Source organism: Oncorhynchus masou, chromosome 5 (genome assembly GCF_036934945.1).
Source record: "Oncorhynchus masou masou isolate Uvic2021 chromosome 5, UVic_Omas_1.1, whole genome shotgun sequence".
In the NCBI taxonomy this organism is placed as follows: domain Eukaryota; kingdom Metazoa; phylum Chordata; class Actinopteri; order Salmoniformes; family Salmonidae; genus Oncorhynchus; species Oncorhynchus masou.
The window spans coordinates 36,368,374-36,387,296 of NC_088216.1; the positions used below are offsets into that span (position 1 = coordinate 36,368,374).

Below are 18,923 nucleotides of genomic sequence, written 5' to 3' on the forward strand. Positions count from 1 at the left end.
CAATTCAGCGCAAATACGCATGTGCCAATTGAATCTCAGATTACATAGGCCTACAATACTCATTAAAAAGTATGCATTTCAGTGAACAAAGGCATGCAACAGAGGACAAACATAGGTACACTAAGTGTTTAAGAATTTAACATTTTGAAGTACAGACTGCACAGTGAGTCGGAGGTTCATAAAACCTTAAATAGTCTGCGCTCAACTCCATGTAGGAGTTGAGGTACTTGGCTAGTACCCTTCATTAATTATTAATCAAACAGTACATTAGCTTGTGCAAGTCAAGCCTTCTAATAGCCTCTCAATTTAAATGTGGCTTGGCTTTGTGTTTATGATATTGTGTAATGTTCAGGACCAGTTTTTGGACTTAAAATAACTAGCCCAACCATCACAAGATGCATTACAGATTCTTTGGGTTTCATATGTTGATGCTTTATGATTTGTTATTTGTAGTTGTGGAATGCTTGGACCTGGGCGTATCGCCATATGCAGAGGATGTGTTCCATGAGTTCAGTCTCCTCCTCATTCCGTTAAACTAGTAACATTGTATCACAATGCGCTGCTTCGTACATTTACATTCAGTGTTATAATTATGAGGTCATCTGTTCTCTTTCAGACTCCCCTCATTATATACTTCTTTCACTTTGTTATTGATTATATTGTCACGACTCCGACCGAATGTGGCTCCCCTTCCCGTTCGGGTGGCGCTCGGTGGTCGTCTGATTATTTCCTCCATCTCCTTATGTGTTTATTGAGTGCACCTGTTTTGAGTTGGGCATAATTAGTGAGGCTTTATTAGTCAGCCGGCCCGCCTGGTTCCTTGTGCGGGATTCATTATTGTGACCTTCTGTTTTGTGTAACTTGTGTGCACGTCTATGGGTTACGTGGTTTCCCATTTCGTGGGTTTTGCTGGATAGTTTAAGTCCCCCTGTTTGGGGTGTTTGTTTTGTTATACGCCCTGTGTTTTCGTGGGGTTGGCTTATGTTCGCCGTTTTGGTGCATTAAAGTAGCACTCCCCTGAACTCTCTGCTTCCTGCGCCTGACTTCTCACCCACTACACTCAGAACGTTACATATATATATAGAGATTGTGTTTATGGTGAGTGCAACCTTTAATATACTAATTCAGTGATATCACTGTCTATAATATCACAACACAGTTTGATACCTATATCAAATAGAGGGTCCAGTGATATTTCATTGCTAGTTTTGCTCATAGACAATTAGCTGTAACAGTTTACATGGATGCTACACAGAAACCAGTGTCCACTAGAGCAAATGGTTGATTGAGGAGCATAATAAGAGTGATTCCCAAAGGTCACATCCATCCATACTCACTCAACTGGGTTCTCTTCTCTTTCTCAACCTGCCCTACAGATGGCAAATGCTCTGACTGCGGTGGCACTATACATAGCAGTGAAGGAATACAACAAAATTGTGTTAAGTGACAAATGATGACAAAATAAATATCATGCAGTTCATGATAAACTGTGCCATGGTAGGATATCAACTTTACTAGATATCAACGTTACTTACAGCAAAGGGAGATAAGTGTTTATCCACTTTTAAAAAACATTTTTTTTACCCTACATCACTGGTTTTCAGCTGTTCTGAGAAACATAGGTCTGAAAAGTCGATTCACTTCCTCAAGTGTGCTACTATTCTACTAAACGTTCTATTCTCACGTATCCAAAAAGCTGACTAAAATAGGATGTTGCTGGAGAATTTAGTCACAGCTGTTGTGTAGTGGTGACCGTTGTTGGTATGGTGTCTTTAAAGATGCCCTAGGATTAGGTGTTCGAGAGCATAAAATCAGTGATGTGTTCTGGGTAAATTGTGACCAACTTAAACTACAAATAATAATGGGTAGTTATTTATGATGCAAGGTGATTTGTAGATCAGTCAATGGGCAGTCGCCTTAAGTGTCGCACAAGCCCAGAGACTTCACTTTGCTGTTGCATTAGGGGTACGAAACAGTACTTTGTGTGGTAGGGTCCTTTTTTAAATAAGTTTTATTTTTTGCCTGATTCAGTTTTTTCCCAAATTCCACTTTCTCGGTTTAGTTTTTTTTAGGTTATCGTTTTCAGGTTTTCGCTCTCAAAATCACACTTCAAAAAAAGTATAAAACAGACAAATTTGATGTTTAAACCACATCAGGAGACCACTTATGAGATTTTGGAAAAATGTAAGACATTTTTGTTGCGCTTTAATTCAACTGTTTTTTGCTTAACAATGTTTCTGTAGCTCTCGTGATTCCCTGATAAAATAAAGGTGATTGCAGAGTTTGGAAAACAAATGGTGACTGGATTGATGCAAATAATCTTGATATAATTCTGTCAGGTTGGTATAGGCTACTTTGTAGTTAACATTTAATTGAGAAGGTTTTTGGGAAAGCCTTTCCATCTACCAGAAGACAGCTGTTATTACATTAGCCTCATTGCTAACAGCAACACCCAGACAAACGCGCTCATACAGACTGGCATTCCTGTGCCGTTGCCTTTACAGTAAGTTTAAGAAAAATATTAAGCATTGATGGATTTTCTTCATGTCTTATGGTAATCTTGGGAAAATGAATGAATTTCCTACTATGTTCCAATACACATGAATATTGTAAAATTCCCGTTTTTAATATCTGGAATCTGATCCCGTACACATTTTCTGCAACAATATATTTTTATAGGGCGCTGGTGTGGTGACACATTATTTATACACTTTACATACATGGTAATTTTATGCACAATATTACATTATAGGAATACAGTTTGATATACACGTTATACATAAAATGGTACTCCTACATATCTGGTATACATGATATGATGTTTTCGGTCCTAACTATTACAGCTCATGAGCTTTTAATCCCACCCCTCAGCTACTATCAGCCCTTCCCACCTTCTCCATAGACTTCTCTATTGATTTCCATCTGGCACATATCTTTCAACTGTGCTGTGATGTTTTACATTAATTCTAAACATTTCTCATCCTATAGTATCCACAGATTGTAAATTATAGATTAATATTTTCGCTAAGAGTATTACAGTGCATACGGAAAGTATTCAGAACCCTTCCCTTTTTCCACATTTCTTTTAACATTACAGCCTTATTCTCAAATTGATTCTATTATTTTTTTCCCTCATCGATCTACACACAACACCCCATGATTAAGCAAAAGCAGGTTTTAAGAAATGTTTGCAAATTAAACAAAATTATTTACATACGTTTTCAGACCTTTTGCTATGAGACTCAAAATTGAGCTCAGGTGCATCCTGTTTCAATTGATCATCCTCGAGATGTTTCTACGACTTTATTGTAGTTCATCAGTGGTAATTTCAATTGATTGGACATGATTTGGAAAGGCACACCTGTCTATAATATGGTCCCACAGTTGACAGTGCATGTCAGAGCAAAAACCAAGCCATGAGGTCGAAGGAATTAACCCGTAGAGCTCCGATACAGGATTGTGTCGAGGCACAAATCTGTGGAAGGGTACCAAAAAATGTCTGCAGCATTGAAGGTCACCAAGAACACAGTGGCCTTAATCATTCTTATGTCTTAATCAAGTTTTTTAACCACCAAGATCCTTCTTAGAGCAGGCCACCTGGCCAAACTAAGAAATCAGGGAGAAGGGCCTTTCTCAAGGAGGTGAACCAAGAACCCGATGGTCACACTGACAGAGCTCCACGAGTTCCTCTGTGGAGATGGAAGAACCATCCAGAAGGACAACCATCTCTGCAGCACTCCACCAATCAGGCCTTTATGGTAGAGTGGCCAAAATGGAAGGCAGAATCATGCTGTGCTGATGTTTCAGTGACCAGGACTGTTTAAAAAATATATTTTTATACATTAGCAAAAAATGTCTAAACCTGTTTTTGCTTTATTATGGGATATTGTGTGTAGATTTATTAGATTGTTATATTTATTTTTAAATCCACTTTAGAATAAGACTAAATTAATGAATTGGGGAAAAGTTAAGGTCTGAATGCACTGTATGCTAATACTAAAAATATTAATCTTCTCATGAACCAAAAGTCAGATTGACTCAAGATTTGGTATAAAGACTCAATGAATTGTATAATAATAGTGAAGACATCAAAACTGTGAAATAACAACAATAGAATCATGTAGTAACCAAAAAAGTGTTAAACAAATCAATGTATGGGCATTCGCTCAACCAGCTTCATTAGGTAGTCACCTGGAAAGCATTTCAATTAACAGGTGTGCCTTGTTCAAAGTTAATTTGTGGAATTTCTTTGAACATCAGTTGTGATGTGACAAGGTAGGGTTGGTATACAGAAGATATCTCTATTTGGTAAAAGACCAATTCCATAGTATGGCAAGAACAGATCAAATAAGCAAAGCAAAACAGTGCATCATTACCTTAAGACATGAAGGTCAGTCAAGACGGAACATTTTAAGGACTTTAAAAGTTTATTCAAATGCAGTCGCAAAAAACCATCCAGCGCTATGATGAAACTGGCTCTCATGAGGACTGCAACAGGAAAGGAAGACCCAGAGTTACGTCTGCTGCAGAGGATTAGTTCACTAGAGTTAACTGCATCTCAGAATGTGGCCCAGAAATCAGTTTTTCAGAGTTTAAGTAATAGACGCATCTCAACATCAACGGTTCAGAGGAGACTACTTTAAGCAGGCCTCCATGGTCGAATTGCTGCAAAGAAACCACTATTAAGGGACACCAATATGAAGAGTAGACTTGCTTGGGCCAAGAAACCCGAGCAATGAACATTAGACCGGTGGAAATCTGTCCTTTGGTCTGAGTCCAAATTTGAGATTTTTGGTTCCAACCGCTGTTTCTTTGTGAGACGCAGAGTAGGTGAACAGATGATCTCTGCGTGTGTGGTTCCCACCGTGAAGCATGGAGGAGGAGGTGTGATGTTGTGGGGCTGCTTTGCTGGTGACACTGTCGTTGATTTAGAATTCAAGCCACACTTAACCAGCATGGCTACCACAGAATTCTGCAGCGATACGCCATCCCATCTGGTTTGAGCTTAGTCCCACTATCAATTTGTTTTTCAACAGGACAATGACCCAACACACCTCCAGGCCGTGTAAGGGCTATTTGACCAAGAAGGAGAGTTATGCAGTGCTGCATCAGATGACCTGATCTCCACAATCATCTGACCTCAACCCAGTTGATATGGTTTGGGATGAGTTGGACCGCAGAGTGAAGGAAAAGCAGCGAACAAGTGCTCAGCATATGTGGGAACTCCTTCAAGACGATTGGAAAAGCATTCCAGGTGAAGGGTGGATACTTTAAAGTATATTTAACACTTATTTTGGTTACTACATGATTCCATATGTGTTATTTCATAGTTTTGATGTCTTCACTATGTTTCTACAATGTAGAAAATAGTAAAAATAAAGAAAAACCCTTGAATGAGTAGTTGTCCAAACTTTTTATTGGTACTAAGTATTCAGACCCTTTACTTAGTACTTTATTGAAGTTCCTTTGGCAGCAATTACAGCCTTGAGTCTTCTTGGGAATTATGCTAAAAGCTTGGCACACCTGTATTTAAGGATTTTCTCCCATTCTTCTATGCAGATTCTTTCATGCTCTGTCAGGTTGGATGGGGAGCGTTGCTGCGAGCTATTTTAAGGTCTTTCCAGAGATCGATCGGGTTCCCGTTCGGCTCTGGTTGGGCCACTCGAGGACATTGAGACTTTTCCCGACGCCACTATTACCTTGGCTGTGTGCTTTAGGGTCGTTGTCCTCTTGAAAGGTGAACCCTCGCCCCCAGTCAGGCCCTGAGTGCTCTGGAGCAGGTTTTTGTCAAGGATCTCTAAGTCCCTGCTGCTGAAAAACATCCACACAACATGATGCTGCCACCACCATGGGATTGTGCCAGGTTTCCTCCAGATGTGACGCTTGGACTTCAGGCCAAAGAGTTCAAACTTTTTTCCATCAGATCAGAGAATCTTTTTTCTCGTGGTCAGAGTGTTTTAGGTGCCTTTTTGCAAATTCCAAGTGGACTGTCATGTGCCTTTTTCTGAGGTGTGGCTTCCGTCTGGCCACTCTTCCATAGAATGCTGCAGAGATGGTTGTCCTTCTGGAAGGTTCTCCCATGTCCACAGAGCAAGTCCGGAGCTCTGTCAGAGTGACCATCTATTTCTTGGTCACCTCCCTGACCAAGGCCCTTCTTCGATTGCTCAGTTTGGACGGGCGCCCAGCTCTAGAAAGAGCCTTGGTGTTTCCAAACTTCTTCCATTTAAGAATGATGGAGGCCACTCTGTTCTTGGGGACCAATGCTGCAGAATTTGTTTGGTACCCTTCCCCAGATCTTCGCCTTGACACAATCCTGTCTTGGAGCTCTACGGACAATTCCTTTGATCTCATGGCTTGGTTTTTGGTCTGACATGCACTGTCAACTGTGGGACCTTGTATAGACAGGCGAGTGACTTTCCAAATCATGTCCAATCAATTGAATTTACCACAGGTGGACTCCAATCAAGTTGTAGAAATATTTCAGGCATGATCAATGGAAACAAGATGCACCAGAGCTCAATTTAAAGTATCATAGCAAAGGGTCTGAATACTTATGTAAATAATACATGTGCAAAATTTTCTAAAAACCTGTTTTCGCTTTGTACAATGGGGTATTGCGTAAATGGAGGGACAAAAATAATTGTATCCATTATAGAATAAGGCTGTAACGATGTAGACGAAGTCAAGGGATCTGAATACTTTGAGAATGGCTAATTAAACAGCCCATATGATGGTGCAGCACTTGTAGACTAGCAAAGGACAGCACCACCACAGATGAAAGGCGAAACTAGTACTGACTAGTAGCATATCAATCACCGCTCGCCTTACTCCCTCTAACAGTCAAATCTGAAAGTAACGCAAAGTAATAACTAGTAATATAACTTCTTTCCACACAAAGTAATATTTTAAATAGCACAATACTTTTGTAAAATTTTACGAGTAATATTACATTTTCAGGTAACTAATCCCAACACTGATTATGAAAGGGCCTTCGTGCATTGTGTGATTGTTCCCTCCTACGGTGTGAATGCTTCTCTCTGTGTCTCTTCCCCAGCCTCTCCATGCCAGATCTCACCCCAACATAGGCCTCTTCTGGTACTTCTTTGCCGAGATGTTTGAGCACTTCCGCCTCTTCTTCATCTGTGTCTTTCAGATCAACGTGTTCTTCTACACAATTCCACTCTCCATCAAGCTAAAGTGAGTCCCCTTCATTAGCTCTTCAACTCAGTGGGGAGAGACTAAGGTTGTCATTTTGTGGTTCAGAAGAGCACAGATCTGTGGGGCAAAATACAGTAACCGTTCAAATATGTTTGCACTGTACCAATAGATGCACGTTAGCACATATGCTAAAACAAAAAATACTTTATAAATATTCTCCTCATGAACCATAAATCAGTTTGACTCAAGATTGACTCGTCAAAGACATTACCCTGATGAACCATGTTAAGTTTGGCATTGATATCTTAAAAGAAAAACAATTCTCTTTTTAGACTATGCAACGCTAATTGGTTTTGACTTGGCTGTGTGAGTAAAAAAAATGTAATGGTCACATCATTCGAGCTGCACATTCACCTCACTCAAAACGTCCTATTTTTTAGGAGGCTAAAACCATGATTTGGTCCAAATGAACCATAAAACCTAATGACACCAGATGGAATGTAGGTCTATAGTACGTCTTAACTTAGTTTCAGAAAAGCTAAAGGATTGGTCAAAAGATGGCTAAATTATAGACAAATAAAAATCTGATCTTACGTGTCCATTTAAATCACTAAGTCCACTACACCGAATCCTATTAACTTGAAACTTTAAGATGAACCACACTGAATTTGGTATTGATATCCCAATAAACAAGGAAACTATTATAGAGCCAATGAACACGCCGATTGGCACCTGTGTTTTTCTGTTGCTCATTAGAAAAATTCGATTTCAGTCTTGGCGGTGTGTTTCTTGACCGGTTCTGTGTTTGGTTAAGGATATTTGTCCCCCCATGAGACACTAGCCAATTTCACCTCCTCAAAACCCCAGAATGAATCTAATATAACTAATTCATTTTGACGTTTTTGCAGAGGATGCTTTAGTTGTGCAATTTTACATCTAACTAATGTGTTTGGGGGAGTTCTCAAAATGTGCACTGTGTTGTTTTATGTAAATTGGCAGAGCTGCTGAGCGCTGTCTGCTATTGGAGAGAGTGATCATTGCATCTGTTCACCCCGTGTCAATTACTTGTTGTGCTGCATAGATGTTCCGAACTACGTTTTAGACAAGATTTACTTTGACCTAAATGTATCCTATTTTCCCTAGAATAAGTGTTTGACTCATCAATACTACATAGGCTGTTTTCAAAGGTAGTCATTGCTTTTTAAAGGCAGTCGCTTTTTAACAATTCATTATTTTCCTATGTAACGCTAATGCTCAACATCATCTGCAATGATCTTCTCATGAACTATATTTCAGAATGACTCCAGATTTTGTTTTTATACTTATTACATCAGTCTTGAATAGTTTTAATGCATTCAAATATGGCCACACTGTACCTATGATGAATGGACTGTATGTGCATCTAATCTACACACAATACCCCATAATGACAAAGCAAAAACAGGTTTGTACACATTTACGTAAGTATTCAGACCGTTTACTCAATACTTTGTTGAAGCACCTTTGGCAGTGATTACAGCCTCGAGTCTTCGTGGGTATGATGCTACAACTGCAAAGTACAGAGATCCTTGATGAAAACCAGCTCCAGAGCGCACAGGACCTCAGACTGGGATGAAGGTTCACAACGACCCTAAGCACACAGCCAAGACGATGCAGGAGTGGCATAGGGACATGTCTCTGAATGTCCTTGAGTGGCCCAGCCAGAGCCCGAACTTGAACCCGATTTTGATCTCTGGAGAGACCTGAAAATAGCTGTGCAGCGATGTTCTCCATCCAACCTGACAGAGCTTGAGGGGATCTTCAGAGAAGAATGGGAGAAACTCCCCAAATACAGGTGTTCCAAGCTTGTAGCGTCATACCCAAGAAGACTCAAGACTGTAATCGCTTCCAAATGTGCTTCAACAAAGTACTGAGTAAAGGGTCTGAATACTTATGTAAATGTGATATTTCAGTTTTTATTTTTAATACATTTGCAATAATGTCTGAACCTGTTTTTGTTTTGTTATTATAGGGTATTGTGTGTAGATTTATATTTTTAATAAAATTTCAAATAAAAAAATACATTTTAGAAGAGGGCTGTAACTTAACGAAATGTGGATAAAGTGAAGTGGTCTGAATACTTTCTGAATACACTGTATGCTATAATGCTAAAAATACTTAATCTTCCCATGAACCGTAACACGGAACCCAAACCGGCTGCGTGTGTGCACCATCGTGCATAAATGTATTTTGATCCCCCACACCAAACACGATCACTACACGCAGGTTAAAATATCAAAACAAACTGTGACCAATTATATTAATTTGGGGACAGGTCGAAAAGCATTCAACGTTTATGGCAATTCAGCTAGCTAATTTGTCCTGGGATATAAACATTGAGTTATTTTACCTGAAAACACAAGGTCCTCTACTCCGCCAATTAATCTAAACATAAAACGGTCAACCAAATCGTTTCTGGGGTTTTTTCTTCTCTTGACTTTACATTGCGATTGGCAACTTTCATAAATTAGGTGCATTACCGCCACTGCCCTCGTTTGTCTTTCAGCCACCCATGTGGGCATAACCAATGAAGAGATGGCACTTGGGTACCTGCTTCTATAAATCAATGAGGAGATGGGGAGAGGCAGGACTTCCAGCGCAATCTGCGTCACAAATAGAACTGACTTCTATTTTAGCCCTTGGCAATGCAGTCGCTCATTGGCGCACGTGAGCAGTGTGGGTGCAATAATTGAATTTTTTATTTTTTTTAACCTTTATTTTACCTCGGCAAGTCAGTTAAGAACAAATTCTTATTTACAATGACGGCCTAGGAACAGTGGGTTAACTGCCTGTTCAGGGGCAGAACGACAGATTTGTACCTTGTCAGCTCGGGGGTTTGAACTTGCAACCTTCCGGTTACTAGTCCAACACTTTAACCAGGCTACCCACTAGGCTACATGTATGTCTAAATTTATTTTGTAACACTCGTGCACGCGAGTGGTGTACTCAGCCTGTAATCTTGACTCAAGATTTGGTATAAAGACTCAATGAATTACCCTCAAATTAATTTGAGAATGATTAGTTGCTGCATTTAGATGGAACCATATCACACCAGGGCTATAAGAACTGGACTCATGGATACGGGGCCTTACCTTATGCGTATGTCCTTAGAAGCTCTGAAAATAAAGTCACTAACCTTCGATGGCTGCACCAAACTAGTTGGTTGCACTATAGATGTCATTGGCACCAGTGGCATAGGATCTTAGAGCAATATCTGACGATCAAGTGGACGATGTCTTGTGCAAATAAATGTTACATTTAAATTATACAGACAATGTGAAATATTGTGAAAATAACACTGAAAATATTTCACAAATCACAAACAATTAGTTAAATTGACCCCATATTTGTTATGTAAACTTAAATCATGAAGTAATTACTTTAAGAATGATTACCTGCTGCATTCAAAGATAACTAACTTACAGCACTAGACTAAACTTCACTTGCATCATCGTTGTGGTGTTGAGAGATCAACATGGTAATGCTTTCAGTTTGTACATAAAGGAAGATGGCAAGCACTATCATATAAAAAAAACTTTATCCAACTCATTTTGTCCTTTCGGTCATATGTGAACCCTGTTCATTGCTGATTGCAGCTACAGTTGAAGTCTGAAGTTTACATACACCTTAGCCAAATACATTTAAACTCAGTTTTTCACTATTCCTGACATTTAATCCAAGTAAAAATGTAGGATCACCACTTTGTTTTAAAAATGTGAAATGTCAGATATCTTGGCTTATTTATTCTGGTTTTCCCATGATGTCAAGCAAAGAGGCACTGAGTTGGCCTTGAAATACATCCACAAATACACCTCCAATTGAGTCAAATTATGTTAATTAGCCTATCAGAAGCTTCTGAAGCCATGACATAATTTTCTGGAATTTTTCAAGCTGTTTAAAGGCACTGTGAACTTAGTGTATGTAAACTTCCAACTTCAACTGTATATTTGCTATCAATGTTCCTAGCAGATTTCCATTAGCAGGTAATTAAAATAAATTAAAAGCTGATAATTGTAGCCGGCCAAATTGTCCGCGGCTACTTATCATTCACCCCGATTTTGCGCTTCAGCACCATTCTCTCACTCCTTACATGTATCGACCTGCTGCTGAGGAGAGCGAGAGGGTGAGAGAGGAGTCTTGACCTAGGCTCGTGTTGATTGCTAAGATAGTTTTACTTTAATGAAAAGGGCTGGACAATGCCTATAGTGATAAGCCTACAAGGCAGGGTTCCAGACGACAACCATTTAGTCAAATTTTGTGACCCTTTTGACTTGGCTGTGCAAGTTTAAAAAATGTATTGGTCACATTGATATTCGTTGCCAAACTCACTGGCTCCAGGTCATCTATAAGTATTTGCTAGGTAAAGCCCTGCCTTATCTCAGCTCACTGGTCACCATAGCAGCACCCATCTGTAGAGTGTGCTCCAGCAAGTATATTTCACTGGTCACTCCCAAAGCCAATTCCTCTTTGGCCGCCTTTCCTTCCAGTACTCTGCTGCCAATGACTGGAACAAATTGCAAAGATGTCTGAAGCTGGAGTCATACCTCCCTCACTAACTTCAAGCATCAGCTGTCAGAGCAGCTTACCGATCATTGCACCTGTACTTAGCCCATCTGTAAATAACCGCCCAACTACTTCATCCCCATATTGTTTTGTTTTTTTGCTCCTTTTCACCCCAGTATCTCTACTTGCACATTCATCTTCTGCACATCTAACACTTCAGTGTTTAATTGCTAAATTGTAATTATTTCGCCACTCTGACCTATTATTTCTCCACTCTGACCTAGGGGGCGGAGTTAGCCTGCAGAGTTCTGTCTTACTATCCAGGTCTGTACCCAAACAATTCGAGCTTCTACTTTTAAAAATCCACCTTTCCAGAAACAAATCTTTCATCATTGCCGCTTGCTGTAGACCACCCTCTGCCCCCAGCTGTGCCCTGGACACTATATGTGAATTGATTGCCCCCCCCATCTATCTTCAGAGCTCGTGCTGCTAGGTGACCTAAACTGGGAAATGCTTAACACCCCAGCCATCCTTCAATCTAAGCTTGATGCCCTCAATCTCACACAAATTATCAAGGAATCTACCAGGTACAACCCCAAATCCGTTAACACGGGCACCCTCATAGATATCATCCTGACCAACTTGCCCTCCAAATACACCTCTGCTGTTTTCAACCAAGATCTCAGCGAGCACTGCCTCATTGCCTGCATCCGTAATGGGTCTGCGGTCAAACGACCACACCTCATCACTGTCAAACGCTCCCTAAAACCCTTCAGCGAGCAGGCCTTTCTAATCGATCTGGCCCGGGTGTCCTGGAAGGATATTGACCTCATCCCATCAGTAGAGGATGCCTGGTTATTCTTTAAAAGTGCCTTCCTCACCATTTTAAATAAGCATGCCCCATTATTTAAAAAAAAGCTGAACCAGGAACAGATAGAGCCCTTGGTTCTCTCCAGACCTGACTGCCCTTGACCAGCACAAAAACATCCTGTGGCGTACTGCATTAGCATCGAATAGCCCCCGTGATATGCACCTTTTCAGGGAAGTTAGGAACCAATATACACAGGCAGTTAGGAAAGTTAAGGCTCTCTTTTTCAAACAGAAATCTGCATCCTGTAGCACAAACTCCAAAAACCCACTGCCTCCAGGTCATCTACAAGTCTTCGCTAGGTAAAGCACCACCTTATCTCAGCTCACTGGTCACCATAGCAGCACCCACCCATTGCACGCGCTCCTTCAGGTATATCTCACTGGTCACCCCCAAAGCCAATTCCTCTTTGGCCACCTTTCCTTCCAGTTCTCTGCTGCCAATGACTGGAACGAACTGCAAAAATCACTAAAGCTGGAGACTCATATCACTCTCACTAGCTTTAAGCACCAGCTGTCAGAGCAGCTCACAAATCACTGCACCTGTATATAGCCTATCTGTAAATAGCCCATCCAACTACCTCATCCCAATACTGTATTTATTTATCTTGCTCCTTTGCACCCCAGTATCTCCACTTGCACGTTCATCTTCTGCACATCTATTCACTCGTGTTTAAATGGTAAATTGTAATTACTTCGCCACCATGACCTGTTTATTGTCTTACCTCCCTTACCTTACCTCATTTGCACACACTGTATATATACTTTTTCTACTGTACTATTGACTATGTTTGTTTATTCCATGTGTAACTGTTTGTGTCGAACTGCTTTGCTTTATCTTGGCCAGGTCGCAGTTGTAAATCAGAACTTGTTCTCAACTAGCCTACCTGGTATAATAAAGGTGAAATAAATAAAAAATATTTAAAGAATGTATTGCCTTACCTCCCTAATCATACGACATTTGCACACACTGTATAAAGACTTTGCTATTGTGTTATTGACTGTACATTTGTTTATCCAATGTGTAACTCTGTTGTTTGTGTCGCACTGCTTTGCTTTATCTTGGCCAGGTCGCAGTTGTAAATGAGAACTTGTTCTCAACTGGCCTACCTGGTAAAAGGTGAAATATTTGTATTTTTTTAAATGTTGATGCGAGCTGCACACACATTAATTCACCTTGTTCCTGCATATTATGTACCATTAAACAGGTGATTTCATTCAAAGCGGCTTACCATAGTGCATGCATAATTATTTTCATATGAGTGCCCACTGCGGGAATTGAACCCACTACTCTGGTGTTACAACTCTACGTCGCCACACAGGACCACGTGTGTGTGTATATATGATGTATCCCATCTAAAAGTGGCATCTATAAGTCCTGAAAATGATTTAGTCCTAAAAAGGCGGCTGTATAGTAACACTGCTGTCCTCTGTCCCAGGGAGCACCCAGTCTTTCTGATCTTCATGCAGATCGCCATCATCTCCATCTTCAAGTCCTCCATCTTCAAGCCATATAGAGGGCGACATCGCCCTCTATATGGCTTTTCTGCCGGCCTGGAACCACCTCTACAGATGTGAGTGGTTCTTTCCCATGAGCCATGGATTGCTTTCGATATGGTACACCGTAGCAAACTGTTTCGCAACAGAAGACGAGCACAAGCATTTCTTATTGGACAAGTTAAGACAGTACCTCCTCGTTTCAAGGCTTCCATTTCGCACCTACTGAACTCTGTCCTAAAGCTATTTCTGTTGAGGAGGCAGGAATACTGTCGAATTCAGTTTGTCTTCATCCCTCAGAAGTTGTACAAAGTTGCGCTACGTTAATATTCCGTGTCATCTATGGTGTAGATCCCGCTGTACTGTATGTGTGAGGATAGTGTTTCCCAAAACTCTGCTCTATTCATTAGCTATCTATTCCACTACTAGCAAACCTCTTTGAACTAATCAAGGGCTTGTAAATAAATCCAATCGATGGAACAGCTGGGGTGGTGGGTACTCAATGAGAGGTTTTGGAAACATGTTTTATGAGCTGCACAACAGACTGCTTTGGACATGGACAAAGCTCGACTGAGACAATTATTTTAGGAGAACTAACCGTCAGAGGGTGTGCTCCTTAACGTCATCCCTAATACTGCAGTGCAGTAATCCTCAATCCTGCTGCAGGTGACCCGCAGTACAGTAGGTTTTGTCCCAGCCAAAGGAATGTACTTTTTTTTGTCTTAGCAGTAACACACCTAATTCCACAATTCAAAGGCTTAATGATGAGTTGAATCAATCGTGTTGGTGATAATGCAAACAAAAATAATTGCTAACACCATTGGGTCACTAGGACCAGGATTGAGAAACAATGGTCCTTTGTAGCTCAGTTGGTAGAGCATGGCACTTGTAACACCAGTATAGTGGGTTTGATTCCCGGGACCACCCATATGTAAAATGTATGCAGGCATCAATGTAAGTCACTTTGGATGAAATCGTCTGCTAAATGGCATATTACTGATTTAGGGTTTGTTTTCAGACCAGGTCAAGGGCTAGTATAATTACATTTCTTTACAAAGAGAAGCAGGAAGAGGGGATGACTCAGCTTTGTCAAAGTCAACAATAGAAACTGATTTCTGATGCACCACAGGCATCTAACACAAAGCTTAATAACAAGAAAAGCCAGGATGGTATTTCAGAAAGCATAATCTAATGAGTCATCCAGCTTAATGATCATCTCTTTGGTTATTGCCAACAGAAATTGGGACTATAGCCAGCTAGGGTAGAGTTTTAAAGGTTGAAGTTTGCCTTTTTATGAACTGGAGTTCATACAGAGTCCTTTCAATTAGTTATTTATTTATTTGATAGGGAGAGGTACAATAAAGACACTAACACATTGTGTAATCACGCGTGAAATGCATTGCACCGTCATGATTGGGCTTGCACTAATTGCAGAATATTTACTAGAGCGAGTTAGCTGGCTAAGTGTAAAGTGTTGAGGTTGTAGAACTGGAATGGTGATGCCCATCTACAGTGGGCTCCGGTCAGAGAGCAGAGACAGAAGCAAAGATGCAGTTGGAGTCTTTACATGAAGATGGTTGGAAAATTGAATGGATTGTTTAAATGTCTAGATTCATAGAGTGATGAACAGTTGATGTTGCCAGTCTTGAACAGTTGGATGTATGAATTAGGATTTTTAATGGCTGCCTGAATTAGCCATTAGCAGCCGGAATCCCACACAAACAAAGAGGTGAGGAAGTCCTCTTCTATGAAATAATGGATGTTGGAACTCTCATTCAATTACTCATACTGGTAGTTGTGAGTTGTTGACTTGCTCAACTCCTCAACTCTGTTTGGGTGATGGACCCGGATTGAAAGGAGGCGCTCTCAATGGCTGCCCTTGTAAATACCTGGCAATAGAGCGATATAGAAGGCACACCTGCCACGAATGCCGTCTCCCCAACTCCACATCACCAATCAGCGATTTCTGTACACTAAGATTGGGGGAAACTTCTACAAGAAAAAGCTTTGGTTTTAGGCTCATTAAGAGTGATATGACTGTGCATTATATAGTTTTATATTGACTTTATTTGCCTTGTGTTCTAGTCCTGAAGAATATCTTCCTGGTGCTGGTTGTGTTGTTGGCGTGCTCCGCGCTGTTCCCCGTCCTCTGGCACCACGCGGGTAGTGCCAACTCCAACTTCTACCATTCCATCACGCTGCTCTTCAACGTGGCACAGGTGAGCGGGCTGGAATGGGCTGCACAGCTGGGTAGGCTAGCATTGGTACAGGCATCTTCAGTGTGAAATCAGCTGGATTAGACTACAGTACCTTTAACTATTGAAATTATAATTTTAACAGATGGATTTCTGTCAATATTGTTTTGTCTCTTCTCAGATCTTGGTGGTGTCGGACTACTTCTACGTGTACCTGCGGCGAGAGCATCACCTAACCCACGGCCAGTACCTGAAGAGGAAAGACGGTAGCGAGGCCACTCTGGTTCTCAAGTAGTGGACGACACATACTCCTACACACACACACACACACACACACACACACACACACACACACACACACACACACACACACACACACACACACACAGGCAGGGATGGGACCGCTGCATGACTGAAAGTGACTCTGAACATTACCCCACACTTTGAGTTCTTATTTCTGAGGTCTTAAACAAGCAGCCCAACCAACCCCTTACCCCCACATAGACCAGCCTTTGTGTTTCTGAAGGTCCCACTGGAGCAAACCTGAAGAAATGAAGGAAGGAGCAGACATGGAGGTTAAGTGGCTGCAGTGAAAGATGTGCTACCTTTTGTCTGTTCTGTCGCTCCAATGAGTAGGTGAGATATATATTTTGGCATGTAGGTGATTGGGTTGCTGGTCTGGGTTCTTTTGCTTTTTTTGGTCCCTTTTTCTGTATTTACTTTCTTATGCCCTTAGGACTCACTGTCACTCACATTGAAAACAAGCAGATGAATTGCGCAGATGTGAGCCTTTGGGCGCATATGTAAACCAGACAGATCTGCTCTTTTACCAGCAGAGGGCGTCAGTTGAATAGGAAAACAACAGTGATTTGTCAGTCTGTCTATCAGCCAATGTGTTTATTTGGGCATGCAAAGGAAAACTTTTAAAAACATTTTGCGTAAAAAAAATTGTATTTAGTATTTTCCAATTAGTCCACCTCTGTTTCAGGACGTTGTCTTCTGTTTGGTGCCTAATGAACACAACCCTTTATGTTTTGCTTTCCTAATACACTAAACACTGTGTCCAACTATAACTGTCTGTACAACTTGTAAGTTGCTACTCTTCTCTCAATGAGTATCTGATGACTCCTGCATTGTCACTATTTAAAAGAGCATAGAAAAAAGATATTGGGGATAAGACACCCATTTACTGGAGTGTGTCTTCTCTGAGAAAAATGTAATCTGAATGGTACTCTGTACTTAGTGACAATGAGATATGATCTGGAATCCTCTGAACTCTTGTGATGCATTCTGCTTGGTGAAAGTGTTCCGTGTAAACTCGAATGTTCATGTATGCCATTTTTTTTATACAAATTAGGGATTTATGTGTATTTATTTGTATTTATAGTATTTATTTATTGCCAGCCCTGATTTTTGTTCTACATTTTTTGCGTCAATCATTTGGTAAATGGATGAGTACTTAAGTTGTTTGGTATGTTTGTGTTTTTTATTTTTTATTTTTTTACATAAGACCAGGGTGATTTTGAAACGGATAATGTTTTATTTGCTGAATGAGTGGCTATGAAGGCTACAGTACCGGTTGTAGTTTTTGGGGGGATACCGATACAGTGCCTTCAGAAAGTATTCACATCCCTTGACTTTTCCCAAATTGTGTTGTGTTACAGCCTGAATGTAAGAGTAATTAATTGTAGATTTGTTTTGTCACTGGCCTACACATGATACCCCATAATGTCAGTGGAATGTTGTTTTTATTTTTTTTAACACATTTAAAATGGAATTCTGAAATGTATTGAATCAATAAATATTCAACCCCTTTGTTATGGCAAGCCTAAATAAGTTCAGGAGTAAAAATGTGCTTTACAAGTCACATAAGTTGCATGGACTCACTCTGTGTGCAATAATAGTGTTTAGCTTGATTTTTGAATGACCTATCTCTGCACCCCACGCATACAATTATCTGTAAGGTCTCAGTTGAGCAGTGAATTTTAAACACCAATTCCACCACAAAGACCCGGAAGGTTTTCCAATGCCTTGCAAAGGAGGGCACCTATTGGTAGATAGGTAAATAAAAAAGCAGACATTGAATATCTTTTGGAGCATGGTGAAGTTATTAAATACACCCAGTCACTACAAAGATACAGGCGTCCTTATGAACTCAGTTACCGGAGAGGAAGTAAACCGCTCAGGGTTCTCACCATGAGCCCAATGGTGACTTTAAAACAGTTAGAGTTTATTTGCTGTGATGGGAGAACTGGGGATGGATTAACAACATTGTAGTTACTCCACAATGCTAACCTAACTGACAGAGTGAAAAAGGATGCCTGTACATAATACAAAATATACCAAAACATGCCTCCTGTTTGCAACAAGGCACTAAAATGAAACTGCAAACAATGTGGCAAAGCAATTCACTTTCTGTTCCAAATACAAAGTGTTATGTTATGGTTAAGTGTTAAGTGTTATGTTTGGGGCAAATCCAATACAACACATTACTGAGTACCACACTTCATATTTTCAAGCATAGTAGAGGCTGCATCATGTTATGGGTATGCTTGTAATCATTAGGGACTGGGAAGTTTTTCAAGATAAAAAAAGAAACGGAATGGAGCTAAGCATAGGCAAAATCCTAGAGTAAATCCAAGTTCAGTCTGCTTTCCACTAGAT

General features: G+C 40.4%; 1 pseudogene; it reads left to right on the plus strand.

Annotated features, from left to right (window-relative positions):
• Positions 1-18,406, plus strand: part of LOC135528987 (phosphatidylinositol glycan anchor biosynthesis class U protein-like) — a 54,325-nt pseudogene extending 35,919 nt beyond the window's left edge.
• Positions 18,407-18,923: the final 517 nt, after the last annotated feature.